The sequence below is a fragment of the Lygodium microphyllum genome, chromosome 29 (genome assembly GCF_053477565.2).
Source record: "Lygodium microphyllum isolate KBCC chromosome 29, Lygodium_microphyllum_v1.1.10, whole genome shotgun sequence".
In the NCBI taxonomy this organism is placed as follows: Eukaryota; Viridiplantae; Streptophyta; class Polypodiopsida; order Schizaeales; family Lygodiaceae; genus Lygodium; species Lygodium microphyllum.
In genome coordinates, this window is record NC_141163.1 from 55,580,894 (window position 1) to 55,595,717 (window position 14,824).

Here is a 14,824-nt window from a genome sequence, read left to right on the forward strand (position 1 = left end):
TCCAAGTGTGTCAAACCCTCACACAGCCAATCGATTGGTAGTGCTGGGGTCCTTCAAATGTGCATGGATCATGTGGATTGGATCTTCATGAATGGAACCCAAGTGGAAAATCTATGGGATGAAACAGGCCTTATAGTCACCATGATGATGAACTTTAAGGAGGTGCATGAACATGTGAAGCCCACATGTGCAATCAAGCCCATTCGGGTCTCTTGGCCAAAGAGATGCAATCTACTTAGGGAGGTCAAAGTGGTTGGATGGCTACTAGATCAGACCAATGTAGAGGCAAGGAGGCTTCACCCTCCAAGCTATTCTAAGTGAATCTGGCTCATCACGGAGCAAGCTAGGAAGGAGAGGGCAAGGTGTGAAGGTCTAGCCCTTATCAGTGCGATCAAGATGGATTCGGCAATGCTAAGGCCCATGATTGAAGCAAAGCAAGGTGCAATGACCCCTCCACTCAAGTTGCTCAAAAGCACGAGTGCCCTCTTGTTCAATCAAGTTGTCAGTTCAAAAGAACTACGATGGGGGATATGGCCTTCGCAATGCAAGCTTAGAATGTTTGATGCTATGAATCGAACTTATCTAGCTTCTGCATATGGACTGTAATGTTTGACTTGGTCACCAAGGGCCTAAAAGTTTAAGTGTGTGCGGCATGTATAGATAGATCTAAAGTCTACCTTTTCTTCTTGCATGTGTTAAGGACAGATTTGGGCAACAAAGGCTTGAAAGTGATAGGCATGAGGGTTTGATGTTGCTCATTGAGTCGTGGAGCGCTATCTAGGTGTTGTTCAGCCCAGATGTTGGTACTCTCATCCTATCTCTCTAAAGGTGTGCAGCACAAAGAGAGTGAGGGTACTTGATGCAGAAGGCATGGATCTCACACGACAGGCCAAATGACATGCATCTTTTAGGCATGTTGTGTGGTTCGTTCCTGCGCCACATGCTCCCCCTGCAACCCAGTCTAGTAGATGACTCCCCCACACTCATTCAAAGTTTTGTGGTGAAAAATGGGGGAGGATAATGGATGCGAGTGAATTGGACCTCGCAAAAAGAGCAAATTGTCATGTTGCTACACAATGTGGTGAGTGGCCCAAAATTGGGAGCTCATCAAGCCAAATCTATGCCACTAAGGTTGTTAAGAAGAAGAGAAAGAAGAAGCACACCCCGATGAAGATATGTTCCACCAAGGGCACCACTAGAAAGGTCGGAGCTTCAAGTCAAATCCCTACCTTCAAGGGAACCAAGACAAGGAGGTGGGTGGGAGGTGCTGCAACATGGGATTACACCTTTCGTGCAAGTTAACACGTGGCTTCACTTCAGAGACATTGTGTCGCCTTAACTCGTTCCCTCACATGTGTGCTCAACAAAAGACTCAATTGACTAAGGCCCCCCAACTCTTTTCAAGGGAAGGTGTGTCTCAACCAAAATGCACCTCTTAGATCAAGGAGTGTGCAGCTACCCCGAGGTGGCCCAATGTTACCTTCTTCTTTAGATCAGGATTGACAAAATGCAGCTAACAAGGGCCATTCATCGTCGCAAGGTGTCTCAGCATGGACCCTTGCCTTTTGGGCTTGGCATTTAGAATAAAAGCTTAGTGCTGAGTCCTAATCCATAGGTAGTTCTACACAATCAAGCTATCTGGCCCAATGTGAGCATGGGTGCACAATGTTCTCTAAAAGGGTTACCCTCCACTCTATGCTTGTAAATATGGTCAACAAGTGGACGATTAATGTGCACAATAAAGTCATAGTCCTTCGCAACTTGCTTGGTCCCATTCCATTCCATAGCAATAAATTGAGTCGGTAGATGGGATGTAAGAGTAGTCTTGACAAGTCCATGTTCCACATTTATATAGAGTCAGTGGGCATGGAACCGAGCAAGCTGACACTAATAGTCTTAATAGTGAGGCATCTTAAAACCCCCAAATTTTGGAGTCTAAGTCTGAAAGCCAATTTGGTAGGCCATGAGATGGTTCCTCTACTCGATGTGGACATCAAGTTTTTCCAAGGGGAGGTGGGTATGAAGAAGTACCCCTAGCTCCCTCACCCCGCAACGTCGAGTCATGCTTAGATGCATGTTGATAGCACCAGTCCTCACTTGCAAACCATGATCCTCTGTGCCTTCGGCTTATTTTGTACATAGTCTCCCTTCATGAATATGAGCTTTGTCCTCAAGATGGGCCATTCTACAAACTTTGTTGTCTTGTTTGTGTTGAGTTGTGCATGTCAAGTTGTTGGGAAGCTAAGTTGTATCATGATGCATCACGAGCTCCTAGGGGTCGTGGATGTGCCCCATGTGGAATTCCAAGGGCTGGACTATCATAGGTGTTTTTGGCAGCAACACCATGGTATAACTACAAGGTCCTTATACTCACCTCCATACAATGGATTGTTGTCCTCATTAATCTAGGGGTAGTGCTTATTGACTCATTTCGAGATCTTAACACATCTCCCTCTATCAAGTTGGTCAATGTTTTCCAAGGTCTAGGACTTGACTCATTAGAGTGTCTTAATGCAACAACCTTTCCTATCAAGCTAGTCAATGTCTACCACACTACAACTTAGGGGCCTTAACATAGCTTTGCCTATTAATATGGTCAGTTTTTGCCCATCTACACTTAGTTTTTATTTTGTTATCATGCCAGTCCACCCTCGACTCAATTAGATTTGAGAAGTGGAGGATTTGCAAGTCCTATGGTAAGCCAAGGGATGACTTCACGTATATTAGAAGTATTGTTGGGATTCTCTTTGAGCCAAGTATCGAAGGCCTCATTGCTGTGTTCGTGGGCCTCCACTTTCAAAATCCAAGTGGCTTCTTTGAGAGGGTGCCCCTTCCACTTGGTGAGGTACTCAGGGTAACCTTTTTGGTTTTGGCATTGAAGAATTGCTTCTACTTCAAAGGGTTCATTGGAATGCAACAATGGAACATGCTGTCCCCATTAGGTGTTGGGGTAGAACCTACGCAGAAGGTGTGCATGGAATGCAGATGATTTTTGGAAGGTCTAGGTGACCTCATTCAAGACCTAGGTGGTGTGGTAGGGTCCATAGTATTGATGGTTGAACTTGGGGCTCATATTCTTTGGTAGAGAGATATGCTTAGAGGTGATGGAAACCATGTTTCCATTGGTGAAGAGGACTGCCTTGCATTTCTTGTTGGCCTATTTGATCATGGTGATTCTGTTATTTTTCAAACTTTACTTGGCCGTTGCATTTCTCTCTCTCCGTTTCTTTAAGAAGTCAAGAAGTCTTCTACATCTTGATCTTCGGCATTGGTAGCTCCTGAGGCTAAGGCTAACGGTGTTATGACTTCTTTCCCTGTGGCTAACTCAAAGGGTGTGTAACCTGTTTATTGAATGGATTGAGCTGTTGTAGTGGAACTCAAGCACATCAAGATACAAGGCCCAATCTTTTTGGTCATTGTGGCATAGCTTTTGAGATGGTCTTCAATGCCTTGGTTCACTCTTTCTATTTGCCAATCTATTTTAGGGTGGAAGGATGATAAGAATCTAAGCTATGTTTCCAGAGTCTTAAAGAGTTCCTTCCACATGTCACTCATAAAGTGATGATATCAATATGATACAATTACTAATGGTAGCCCATGTAACTTGAAGACATACATGAAGAAAAGGTAGGCTACCTCCTTGGCATTCAATGGTGGCTTGGTATGTATAAAGTGGGCTTGTTTGGAAAAATAGTCCACCACTACAAAGATGATGGTATAGCCATGGGATTCTAGGAGTTCCACAATAAAATCCATGCTAATGATGTCCCAGGGTGGTTGGGCACTATCATTGTTGGTTATAGTAAGCCAACTAGCTTCGAGTGTGGCGCTTTCACTGATTGGAAAGTGGGACGAGTCTTGACATAATCTATGACTTCCTCCTTCATGTTTGGCCAAAAGAATTGTTTTTGGAGGGCCTCGAGTATCTTGCTTTGGCCCTTGTGTCCCCCAAGCTTCTCATCATGCACTTCATGTGGTATGATTTTCTTCAACTCCACATTATTGGGATGTACAATCTTACATGCAAATAGAATTTCCTCCTCCAAGGTATACATGCCATGTGGCATCCTTTTAGATTGCACTTCTTTTATTTCTTTGTGCATTTCCTAGTCAAATGCTAAAGCCTCTTTCACTAACTCAAGGAAGTTGCTATTGGCCACACTCACTACTTTCAAATTGGCCTTGCAACTTAGTGCATCTGCTATTTTGTTTATGGATCCTAGCTTGTGTTTGATTTCCAAGTTGAACCCTGCAAGAAAGTCAAGCCATTTAGCTTGTTTGGCAGACAACTCGGGCTAGGATTGAAAGTATTTTAGTGAGATGTTATCTGCAAACACAACTATGTGTTTGTCTTGTACATAGTGTTTCCATTTTCTAAGGCAATGAATTATTGCTAGCATCTCCTTCTCATGTGTGCTCCATCTAGTTTTCATGTCTGTGAAATTCTTGGATTCATAGGCTACGAGGTGCCTATCTTGCATCAACACTCCCCTAATGCCATAATCCAATGCATTTATGAAGATTTCTAAGGGCTTGGTAAAGTTTGGTACTTTGAGTAGTACAAGGGTTTGACTCATACACTCTTTCATCAACTCAAAGGTGGCTTGTTGCTCACTCCCCCATGTGAAATTTCTATCTCCTTTGGTTAGGTGGGATAGTGGGGTTGTTACCAAGTTGTAATCCTTTATAAATTTGCTACAAAACATAGTGAACCCTAGACCATCATCCCAAAAAAGAATTTGATCCCAAAAGTTGAGATAGGAGGAGTACGCCATGCTTATGTTCCTTGGTAATCGAATTGGATACGTGATTAATTTCTAAATGAAATGACTGCTTTAAACCATTAGGATGCTTTCGTGAAAAAAACTAGGGACGGAGTCTAATTGAGTTCCCGAACTTCTCTAGCAGTCTTTAGTATTGGCCACTTCTTTATTGCGGCAACTTTCTTGGGGTCTACATTGATGCCTTCATTGCCGCTATGATGAACCCTAGGAATTTAAACTCCTTCACTGCAAACTCACATTTTTTGGGGTTGGTATACAGTTTGTGTTGCCCTAGCTTCTCAAAGACTAATCTTAAATGTTGCTTGTGTTCCTCTAAGGTTTTGCTATACACTAGAGATCAGCTATGTAGATAATGATGAATATATCAATCTCTAACCAAAATACTTCATCCATGAAGCCACAAAAGGCACCCGATCATTACTCAGTCCAAACCCTAGGAAAAGCCACTCAAATCTTCCATATCGGACATGAAAAGTTATTTTGGGAATATCTTCTTTAGCTATATGAATTTGGTGGTAACATGACCTAAGATCTATGTAACTAAAGTATTTTTCTTCATAGAGACTATCTAATAGGTCTTCAACTAAGGGCATGGGATATTTATTCTTGAAAGTGATCTCGTTCTTGATAGTCTACACACAATCTGAGTCCCTTGTCCTTCTTCTTGACAAATGGCATTGGGGCACAAAATGGGGACTTGCTTTGTTGAATAAATCCTTGCTCTTCCAATTCATGTAATTTCTTCTTCAACTCCATCGATTCGGTGTGATTTATGCAGTATGGGGCTCTAGTTGGTGGGAGTACCCTTGGGATTAGCTCGATCTTGTGGTCTACCTCTCTTTTGGATGAAGCTCTTTGGATAGTTCTACGGGCGTCACATCTGCATACTCCTTAAGTATCACTTCCACTTCTTTGTTGCCAACTTATGATTTAGGATTCTTGGCGACCTCCTACCCCTCAGGTTGAATCATGCATAAGTACACCATATCTCCTCCCTTCACTGATTTCTCCACCTATTTGGCACTGTAGGTAATGATGCGGGGTTTAATATTTGAGACTTACTAAGGCGTTACTCGAATTGGAGCTCCTGCTTTACTAGGTTTCGACTTTGCCGCTTGGGAAGAGACTCTCGGCTTGCTCTCCTTCATTTGCAATTTGATTGGCATCCTGCTGCTTGGGAGTTGCATCCTCTCACATGGTACTCTTACACCCTCTCCTTGCATATCTAGCAGCATTTCATTAACTCCTTTGCCAAACATTGCAATGACATACTTGTCATAGAACTCAAGGCCCAAAATGACTTCCAAGTCATCCATGGGTATTACTAGAAAATTGAGCCCGGTCTCCCATAATTGAAAGAGAAGAGAAAAAGGAAAAATAGAATGAAGATAGTGAATTCCTCTTTCACAAACTCTCATGCTTTTTGCCCTTATGTGCGTGTGTGTGTGTGTGTGTGTGCGCGCGTGCGTGTGCATGCACAATTTGGAAGAAGGACACAAAGAGAAGAAGTTAGAATCTCACAAAGTTTTCATAACCAAGAATGAGCTATCTATTCATTTTTTAGCTTTGAATGTTATAGAGGTGCTATCCTTAACTATTTTCTCTCTTGTCTTTCCCATTATAATGCGTGTAGGTCATCATGATTGCTGATGAGATTTAGATTTTGAGCAAATGGCTATCCTAAGATCTGCAAACTTACCCATGGGTTTATAGTAATGTCACAGGTGACACATAGAACTTTTAATTTATCCATAGGATAATTGATTTCACCCATAATTTATACAAATTTCATGGGGCATTAATAATATTGAGATTCTTGAAAACTAATATTAGAGTTTATGAAGCACATACATTGAATATAGAATTCTATTTTTAATAGTACCAAAGCCTAAAACAACAGGAAATTTTGTTAAAATATTTTTATGGATCCTATCTTAGTCTTCCCTACATACTTTAAGCACTTCATACTTCATCTATTTTTTATAGTTATCATCTTTAGTAGCTACTACTTTTGGTAGAATCTTAAATGGGTTAATACTTGTCCTCAGTGCTAGTCCCTTGACACTCTTTGTGGAAGGTAGAAGATAGGAATGCACAACATAGGCATTGAGTGTTGGGACCTAAGTGGTCAAGGTCGAAGGAGGAGAAATCGTTGTTGTGGGAGTCCTTTGACGATGTATTATTAGAGCTAGGAACAACAATTGGGGTTCTCTATCAACTTTGAAACTTGCATATGAAACCTTTCATGCAAAGGCCACCTAATGGTAAGCTGAAACTGTATAGATATGTCCCACACTTAAGAATCCAATCTACACATAGGTTGGAGTGCCACTAATATATGAGCGCATGTGAGTATGCAGTTAATACATAAGTATAGAATAATGCATCTTTGGTTGTCTTCTTATTTGGATTGCTATTTAAGCAAGATATTCTCCATGGTTTAGGGATAGGAAATTGCTATCAATGTTTAGGAAAGAAAGTCTTGAAGAAAATTGTAAGGCGAAAAGAGTTTTAATACATGAATATTTGAGTGTAGTCTGAGTGGTCGTGATATGTTTGTCTCTACCATGATGACTCAACTACAAACTAAGATGGCCGTTGGTGAATGTGACATCTATTATTCAAAGTTTTCTCTTTTTTCCTTGCTATTATGGATTCATTCCTTTAGCATTAGGATACCTGGATGGACTTTTTAGGAAAGAAGGGTGTAGAAACATGAGGCTTCTAGGTATGTCCTACCTTTGATATACCTTGGAGTCTATGTGGGTTTAGAGATAGGAAGCTAGGGGCTAAAGCTAGAGTTGATTGACCAAGGCCACTTAGCATTCTAGCTTGATGATCCCTAAGTACGATGCAAGTGTATATGTGCATATCTTTGTTCCTTTTTAAAAATTTTTGTTTTATTTTCCCTCTCCCCCTTTTTTTTGTTTAAAAGTGTCATGCACATCATTACATTAGGCTTTTAGTCTTGGTCACTAGAGAATTGAATTACAAAGGTTGACAGTGGTACACATTTGGCTCTTGAGCTTAGTTATATGCAATAAGAGCATACAATAGAATGAGGACCAAGATGATGATATTGGCCACCACACCCCAAGAGTAATAGCTATAATTAGTATCTTGTGTTAGGAAACTTTGACAATGATACTCTCCTTGAATATGTCCATAATTGGATTGTTAAGATGCATCCTTGTTGAAGGGTTGGTCTACTTGATGGATCATGATGGCTTCTTAGATGAGCCATATGTTTATATCTATCACGATAATTTGGTCAATGAAGTTTGAGGGATCCTACTTATGACCATGACTTGAACTAATCAAAGATCCCTTCAATTAATTTTTGTTTAGATTTCTTTGAGCTTTATCTCTTGCAAAATTTTCACATATTCTTATCATTTTTTGGGCACTAGATCAAACCATAAGCTTGACATGGAAGAATTGATAAGCTTGTCTTCTCATTTCCATCCTTGATGTAGTCTTCTTGTGCAAAATGTTCTTGTTTTCAAACATATTATTTATGTACTAGCATAGATGGATTGTTTTTACTCATATACACTTCCTTCTTCTTCTTTCAAAAGATGCCTCTTACAAAACTTGGGATTGTATTGAAGCTCCACAAGTTTGTTTGTTGGTTCTCCACCTAATGCATACCATTGTGATGCATATGATGATGTCTATCGATACTATTGGATTGGCAATGCAATTTACAATGTGCAACTCTTATCTATTTGTGGGAGATAGAGGGTTGTTTGATATCTCATTTGAGAGGATCTCATTCCATGCATGAGTTATTAATCTAATGAAATTTGGAGCTGTGTAGATAGGATCATATTTTAAAGCAATTTTGGCTCTTTGTACTCTATAGTGGTCATAATTCTACTACCTTTTTATGTTGACTTCTGCCTATGTGTATATGCCATTGTCAAGAATGGGTGTTCAAAATCCATCTCACCCTTGATTTGACCAATCTATTCCTAAGTTAAGATGCCCACATTGCTTTGGAAAGAGTTTAAGCCATTAGTCTAACTTTGTGAGGAGGTTTTAGAGAAAGTATTTTGCTATTTGTGGGTGCTTGTTTTGATGGGCTTGTGCTCTGCCACATAAGTGAAATTGCCATTGTTATCTCAAGGACGACCTTATAATATGCTTCTATGTCCACAAGTTCAAAACCTTGTGTGAATAGTTCTATCATTATGTTAGTTTGTTTAAAGCACATGGCAATTGGTTATCCTATCTAACTAGCTAGATCCTTTGTCAATATAGAACTCTTTCATATAATTTGGCTATAAACTAGTTAGGGATTTAGATTTTGAAAACCCAACCTTGCTTATCTTCTTCTCATTCAAAACCTTCTCTTTGTTGATTATTGTTGATGTGAAGTAGCATCCTTAGTTGGTTCTTCCAAGGCCTTTTCTTAGCCATTGTGACCTATTTACCTTTCTTTGAATGTTATGAAGTTGATGGAATTATAGGCAATAATTTAGCTTTGTATGGTGTTTTTTTCCTTTTTAGGATCTTCTCTTAAGCAATCAATGCTTTTTTTGGTTCTTGTAGGAAAGATGCCTTTTCATCTCTTGCTTCTTAAGTATTGCCTTCATAGATTCTTACTTCTTGATCATCTAATCAAAATTTTGATGGCTTTTGTCTAGTTTTTGGCAATTAGAGGATACGGTTCCCCTCATTATGGCCTTGTGCATGTAAGATAGTCTTGGGTGCCCATTTTAGTCTAGAGCTCTATCTTTTGTAGTATCTAACCATGTTAGTTTTCCTCCTTGTTTGATGTCATGTAATCATCTTTCTTTGTCAAGATTCAATACTTGACTCTCTTGGTCTTCGTTTCATTTTCTATTTTTGCATCTTCTTTTTCTATGAATTTGTAATTGTTGGAAGAAAACAAGGCTAAAGTTTACAACTTATCCAAAATCGGAGCCATTTCCACATCTTTATCACAAGTAGATCCACAATAGCTTTTTCTCCCTAAAGCCATATCTACAATTTTAATAAAATGGGACAAATGCTTTTTGATAGCCTAAATGTACGCACGTACCCACCACTATTCCCAAATAAATGACATTCTTTTGCTTTCAAGAATAATATAATCTATCTTCTCCCTTTCTCATACATGCCCGCTTGATTTTTGTTTTGATTTCCACATTTAAAAAAGAGACTAACAACATCCTGTACCTCAAAAGAAAAAACAAGCAAGGATTTTGATTCATGCAACACAAAATAATTGTACAAACCTGACATTGGACCTTGTTGAGATGATGAAGATGGATCACCAGACGTTTCGAATGCTATATGTCCTCCATGATCAGAGAGGTGGCTAGTCTCACCAACTAGTCCGAATGTGGTAGCAAAACTAGTAGGAGGGGTGTAAACATCACTGTACTTGTTGTGATAGTACTTCTCAAAGTCCTCTATCATGTTAGTGAAATTTGGTGAAGGTGGAGTGTCATCCTCCTCATCGAGTCCATAATGTCATCTCAGGGCCTCCAATGATGGAGAAGCCCGATAAGACATCATAGGAGCTGGAGAAGAAGGTATCTAGAACATTGTGATTTAGTTATGAGTTGTATTGTGTGCCTCCCACAAAGACTAGCTCTCCACAATATCCATAGGATACTCTTTACAAGAGCACCGGCTCTGATACCATGTGAAGAAAACTGCTAGGGTTTGCACTGAGGACACACAGAGTGTACAACCACGACAGAAACATAAAGAGACAGACTCAAACACAGATGGCAAAACTGAAACCCTAAACACAAAACTCAAAACTCAAACATAGAAACTCAAACACAAACAAAAGAAGGGAGAGAGAGAGAACACAACTTTGAACTGAATGAATGCTGTAAATGAATGTAAGAGTGCACAGTGTGCTCAAGTGCAGAGCAATGTCGGAGTGTGATGTCCACCGGAGACGGATCCCAAGTTTGTGACCACTAGTTGGAGTGTGAAGAGAGAGGAAATTGTAAAATGCTGACACCAAGGGCTGCCAGAGACAGAGGCAACAGCTGCAGAGTGGCAAGATGACACTAGGCGGCTCCAAAAGTATGCAAACATAGGCTTGTTTACCGTATTTATCGCAGCATAGAGAGGGAAAATGGAAAAAAGAAAAAAAAGAGAAGAAAATAGCGAAAAAGGCGCAGGATAAAAGAAGGAAAAGGCGCCCTCGAAATTTAAATGCTCGGGCACGACCCCCGAAAGTCTCAATGTCACCTCGAGACAACAAAAGAGAAAAATGTGCACCATTAAATGTGGAAGCGCTCCCGAATCCTTGTAAAAGAGCGCTAGGCTCGCTCTTGTGCAACATGTGTGCATTAGTTGGGAATAGGATGAATTAGAATGGTGGGAAATGGGAAAAAAGGCCTAGGCTACGGCTGGCCATGTAAAAAAGGGAAAAGGGGATGACCGCCCAAAAAGGATTTAGGGCTTTGTATATAAAGTTGAAAAGTGAATGAGAAGCTCATTCTCTTGGTATGTGGCAAAAAGAGTCTTCTTCTTCCTCTCTTCTTCTCTCCTTCTTGCTTGTGTGTGCTCTTGAGAGAGGGAGTGTGAGAGTGTGAGGGAGTGAGTGTGTGGGAGTGAGGGATCAAGAGGGTGAAGCTCTTCACCATCCCCCCTTCTCTTCGTCTCTTCTCTTCTTTTCTCTTCTCTTGCGTGCACGGCTATGGAGGATGGAGCTTGGAGATGGAGGAGGATTGAGGATGCTTGAGCTAGCATCAAGAATCGTGGAGCTACCGGAGTGCAAGAGAGAGGAGGGTACTCGGTCAAGCATCAAGGTAAGCTCACTATGCCCGTAGGATTGACAACACGTTGGCTAGGTGAGAGATAGCCATTAGAGCTCGCTTGGAATGCTTGAAACAATAAGCGGTCCGTGGGTCTTGGCGGCTGAGTGAAAGCTCTCACATTTTGGTTCCGTTTGCCGGGACCAACGGATTCAAGCTTGAGCACTTGTGCACCTCATATTGAGCATCGAAGTAGGGGCTGGATCACCGAAACGGAGCTTGAGATAGGTAGGAAGTTTGGGTGTTTTTGATCTTCAAAACAAGTAAGTATTTTGGGGTATTTTGGTTGTTTGATGATTGGAAAACATGGAGAAATTAGTTCAATTTTTTGCTTTCGATTTGTGTTGCGTTTAGAGTAGGCTAACATTAGGAAATTGCACCTGAGAGGCATAGGGTTTGCTACTGTATAACAGGGAGAAAATTGGGGAAAACGAGTGGGAAATGGGGGAAATGCTCATTTGAATGTGTAGGAATCGCAAGGAAAGTGATCAGTAACATCCGGGTAATGTCCAGTAGGGGTATAAGTTCTTGGAGGGCAAGGAAATCCTCATTTGCACAACCAGCTGAGAGAGAGAGAGAGAGAGAGAGAGAGAGAGAGAGAGAGAGAGAGAGAGAGAGAGAGAGAGAGAGAGAGAGAGAGAGAGAGAGAGAGAGAGAGAGAGAGAGAGAGAGAGAGAGAGAGCTTGGGTGACCCATTTCGATCGATCAGTGCAAGGAGTTACGTTGCTATCGGCGATCCCCAGGTATATAGATGTCTTCCCCATCACTGCAGCATCATTCCAGTTGAATCTTGTAGCTTGTAAAGATCAATGCCTGAAGATTTTTGATGATTTCATGCTCGAAAGTGCGTTCGGGTCGGCGGAATCAGACACCCGATTCAACGTCCAAATCTAAGAATCAGACGTCCGACTCTAAAAATTGGACGCTCGGACTACCGTCCGATCGGACCATCTTGCCTGATCGAACCACTCGGACCACCCGGACACTCGGACTCGGACCACTTGGACAATCCTGTCCGATCGGACGCCTTGTCCGATCGAGGGCAATCGGACCCACCCTGTTCGATTCGTAGAATCGGACCCACGAATTAGGACATGTCAGCAATTGGACCACCCACCTGGTTCGATCGGACCACCTGTCCAATTTTCGAAAATCGGACACTTGACCCTTGTCCGATTCTGAGAATTAGACATCTGAAAATCAGACAACTCAAAATTGGACCCACTTGGTCCGATTCTGAGAATCGAACCACTGGTAAATCGGACGTCCGATTCTGAGAATCGAACACACCCTTAGGTAGAAAAAAGAAAAGATAAAAAATTGACCCCCGCGACCGACTGGAAGTGCAACCCACTCCAGGACAACATAGCGAACGCCTTGTAGGTAGTTCTCGACGTAGGGGTCACGACCAAGGGATAGGGGGACAGTGCTGGAGCACTCCTCGGCGACTTGACGCGTGGAGAACGGAAATCCAATCGTAGGACCTGTGATCGACCCCCGAGTGAATAGCAAGAAGCAGCGCAAACCCTAGAATCCGCTAGAACGGCCAGGACTTGAGCGATGAAGCTTATCAGGCCCAAGACGAGACAAGAGGGCGTAAGACATATAGAGATTGTTTGCCGCACTCACATTGAATTCCGCACTTGAAGTACACATAAGAAAGCTGAAAGCCTGATTGACCACAAGTGCATGAGAAACGACACACACTGAGTGATCATAAATTGAGGATTGTATTCAATAAGTCAAGGAACTCACTCAGATAAAACCACTCAAGGAACCCACTAGCAGGAGAGAACCAAGACATAGACAAACCATCAAAGCGTAGAGTAGGACCAAGCAAGGAGCACCATCGACGTGGATCTGTCAAGTCTATTCAACCTGATCGACAGCTTAGTGGAGCGCGAGAACTCGACCATGGCGGAAGAGAGCTCAGACCATTGGTCTAATGAGGAGCTCGATTTGAACGTATTCTTAGATGCTATTCAGCAGAGCTGGTGAGCAGTTACAATGCGCATGCCTAGTACGAGCACCGCGGCAAGACAGCAGATGCAATCATCGCAGATCTAGAAGAGGAGAGAAGGCTAGCCTGCAAAGCATTACAGAGCATAGCCAAGTACAATAGGGATCAATAGGCTAGGAGCCAAAGGCAAAGCATGGAGTTGCATGAGGTGTAGCGAGTGCCGAACTTGGCTGGCCGAAACCGAACGGACCATGAGAGAGCACTAGAGGGAGACTTGACATTGAGTGAACTTTTCATGAAATGGTTGCTCGATAATACGGCAGTAGAGCAGAGTGCCACCGCACTAGCGACGTCGCTACTCACAGGATTAGGGGCGAACCAAGGCTCAAAGAGCCAGGCCAAAATACCGATTGTTGCCAGGCAACTCGAGAAGTACCAACCTCATGATGACCCATACGGCTTTGTTGAGCAGTTTGAGCAAGTCTGCGAAGCCAACGGCCTCAACGACCAAACTCAATGCTCGCAAGCATTCGGGCTTTGCCTAGGCGACAAGGGTAGGACGTGGTATACAAGCCTAGATGGTGTAGAGCGAGTCAACTTCAATGACCTCAAGGATCTCTTCATCAAGAGATTCGCCGAGCCCGGATACTCCGATAACTTGCTAGTATGCTTGATGAACATCAAGCAGAGAGAGGAGGACATCCATGACTACGTGACTCATGTGAGGAGCCTCTTCAAGAGAATCCCTATAGGCGAGCGACCGACTGAAAGGGCAGTTTTGACTGTATTTATTAGCGGAATTCGAGACAAGGAGTTATATAAGGCTTTGGCAGGTAATTCAAGCTTGCAGTGGGATGCGATAGCTAGAGTGTTTGAGGAAGCCATCAGAGTCGATGATCAGCTAAAAGAGCGGAGCTCTAGGAGCTCAAATCTAGAAGGGACCAACTCACGAAGCTCAGAGAGAATGTCAACCTCTGGTGAGCAGTCAATCCCATCATCCCAAGATAAGGGGAAGGCCACCGAGACAGACCAAGGCTTGGCTGAGGTCAATATTGAATTAGCCAAGTTGCAAGACATGTTGAGACGACCAACGCGCCCGCACGTCCAATGCGTGTACTATGGCGGGGACCACTTGCATGCCAAGTGTCAAGACCCTAGGTCAAGACCTTGTGCTAACTGCGGTAGGTTCGGCCATGATGTCGCACATTGTAGATTACCAAGAAGACTTCCGTACTCGCAACCCTACAGCCAGCCTTACCTAGCAAACAGGCCGCAACCATTCTTCGAAAGGG